Source organism: Notothenia rossii (genome assembly GCF_949606895.1).
Source record: "Notothenia rossii genome assembly, chromosome: 3".
NCBI lineage: Eukaryota > Metazoa > Chordata > Actinopteri > Perciformes > Nototheniidae > Notothenia > Notothenia rossii.
The window spans coordinates 42,779,721-42,782,410 of record NC_136901.1 but is presented as its reverse complement, the minus strand read 5'-3'; the positions used below and the strand labels follow the sequence as shown (position 1 = coordinate 42,782,410).

Below are 2,690 nucleotides of genomic sequence, written 5' to 3'. Positions count from 1 at the left end.
ACGCATTGATACACTTCTTGGTGGTCAGTTTAGTTTTGGTTCTATCTTTTTAAAAGTCTCTATTGCAGGTACTTTTGCCAATTGATACATCCAACCTATATATATTGTATAATATCCACAAACTCATCACATACAGTTGCATAATCAGAGTTTTAAACATGTGGATTAGTTCTGAATTCAAGCTCTATGTTAGCTCTAGGAAACGTTACGTAACTAAGCGTAAGTTAACTTGAATTTTAAATGTATTTGACCAATGCATCCCCTTTTTTCCGGACGTAACATGTTTGAGGCAAGTTCATTACAATTTTCTTAGCATAAGTCCAAGTTTTGAGGTAGTTTTGTTATAGAGCCACGCTAGCTGCTTCCAATCTTCATGCTAAGCTAACATCATGCTAACCAAGCTACATGTCTAAGCTACAGAGCCAAGTTACAATGTTTTGATCTATCATTACAAGAGCATTTTATATATATATATATATATATATATATATATATATATATATATATATATTCTCCTACTAATTGCTTACTCGTTTTATTAAATGTGATGCTGTTTCTTTAGCATTTGACTGCTAATGCTAATTCTTCTGCACGTCTTTCAAAGTGATTTGTATTAACGTATGACTGAATGAAACAAAACAGAAAGCTGATTACATCTCAGCAGTGTTGGAAGAAGTGCTCAGATCCTTGAAGGATTATTTGAATTATTTGAAGGATTAAAGTAACGTGGTATGGCAGGAAAGTTCAATCTGGTATATTCCTTTTAATGTCACCTTATATATATTCATGTGTGTTAAATTAGAAGGGACAAAGTATCTTTTCCCTCCCCCAATATATTGAGGTGAAGTCCTTGTGTGTAGAGAGAGAGGTGAGAAGGGGACACCCTTATTTGGGAATAGGGCCAGACGCTGGAATGTTTTCCTCGTAAAAGAAGGGTGTGCGTGACACAGGCTTGAAGCAGATGTGTGTGTGTTTTCATTTCAGTAAATATAGGTGCTACAGGATTACTGGTCAACTATACCTCTGTTCTTATTCTTTCATGTGTGGGTACTAAATGGCTACAAACATTGTGGAGAAATTAGCTTAAACATCTTTCATTACTCTATATGAAATGGAAGCAGTTTTTTATGACAGGGACGAGAGAGTTGGGGGAGGGAGCGCATTCCGAGGAGTTTCAGCATGTCAATTGTCAGGGGAATCGACTTGTTTTCAATAGAGGTGTGTGGTTGGTTACTTTGTATTAATAATAACAGTATGTGTAAAGGAAGCTGGAAATATGCAATGTGAAACCTTTTATTTGAAGTAAAGATGTGAACAATAGCTCAAACAAATGGAAAGGCTGTAAGACAAATGAGGGGGTTCTCTGTATGGGGCCTGTGGGAAGTTTGACTATTTGAAAAGCATCTCTAATACTGCTTAAGAGCATAGGTAACGTGTTCCTCGTTATTATTGATATGAAAGTAATTAACATGTATTACGTATATTTAGCCAACTATAACAACTATATCTTAAAACATACTTTTAACTTGTGTGTGGTAACCTGAAGGGGGGAAGATGGACCCAGGGACAAAGGGCCATAAAAGGGGTGGGGGCTGGCTACAAGATGTGAACGGGGTTTCTTCTGCTGTGTCGCACTGATTGGGTACGACAGGCCATGTCTTGGTCTCTGCCAATAAGATGACCTCGGGGGGAAAGCCCGCACACACCCCCTCCTGTGTTTTTAGTATGAAACACTGTGTTTTCCCGGGGTTCACTCTCTTTTTCTTCAGGCTGACCAGGAGGGTAGGAGCAGAGAGAGAGCAGGAAGTACTTCCTTTGTCTTTGTGTTTGTATGTGTATTTTGTGTTGTTACTGTTTATCATTAAAGCAAGATTATTGTTTAACTTGCATTCTGGTGTTTCTTAATCCCTTCCTTTTTCACGAATTCACCCAGCTTATCAAACGACACGCGGAGACGAGGTTGGTTTTCAACATCCTCCAAATCGCCAACATCCTTTACTTCAAATACTCTACGTTACCATTGGAGGTCCTAATTTTAACATCTTAAAGTTAGGGCTTTATATAATTCAGTTTTTAAACATTTAAGAGCGTTTTAGAATCGTAGTTTGTCAATGTGAACACATTTATATATACTGTGTTTAGAAATACTTTGTAGATCTGTAGTAATTAACAAATAACTACTTAAGTACTATGCTTGAGTAAATATACTTAGTTACTATTCACCTCTACATTTCAGAATACCCACATTGAGGATGTGTTTTCCCTGTTTTAGCCACCAAAGGACGCTTGCAATAATACCTGTAGCTGTGTCCTTCTGCAATATCCTCTGTGACTTATAAGATGCACCGGTGCTAATTGTTCTTCTAAACATTGGTAGAGAAATACATTTATTTTAAAGTAACTAAAATGTCTTTATGTCTGCAGGTTGTTTCACGATGGCATTATGTAAAATGTGAAAATATGTTTAGTGTGCTGAAAACTTTATTTTTGAAAATGTTTTGCATATTTTAATGTGTGTGGGATCTATAAAAGGGCTCGGTTTTATAAAATAAAAGTAAGTACTGTATTTGGGATTATATATTATAATTTTTTGTAAACATTATGCAAACAGGTACTCAATGTGTGTATGTCCTATTCACTATTATATGAAATAAAGCACTTTTTTATAACTTTAAAGGCCCCATGACTGA

At 36.1% G+C, this 2,690-nt stretch overlaps 1 protein-coding gene across 2 annotated transcripts in view; it reads left to right on the top strand.

Annotated features, from left to right (window-relative positions):
* LOC307032785 (uncharacterized protein) overlaps positions 1-1,883 on the top strand; it is a 14,253-nt gene extending 12,370 nt beyond the window's left edge. For both annotated transcript variants that reach the window (XM_079671036.1, XM_079671037.1), the window contains exon 8: positions 1-1,883. This exon is cut by the window's left edge and continues 564 nt beyond it. The gene's annotated coding sequence lies outside the window, so the exon portion shown is untranslated.
* Positions 1,884-2,690: the final 807 nt, after the last annotated feature.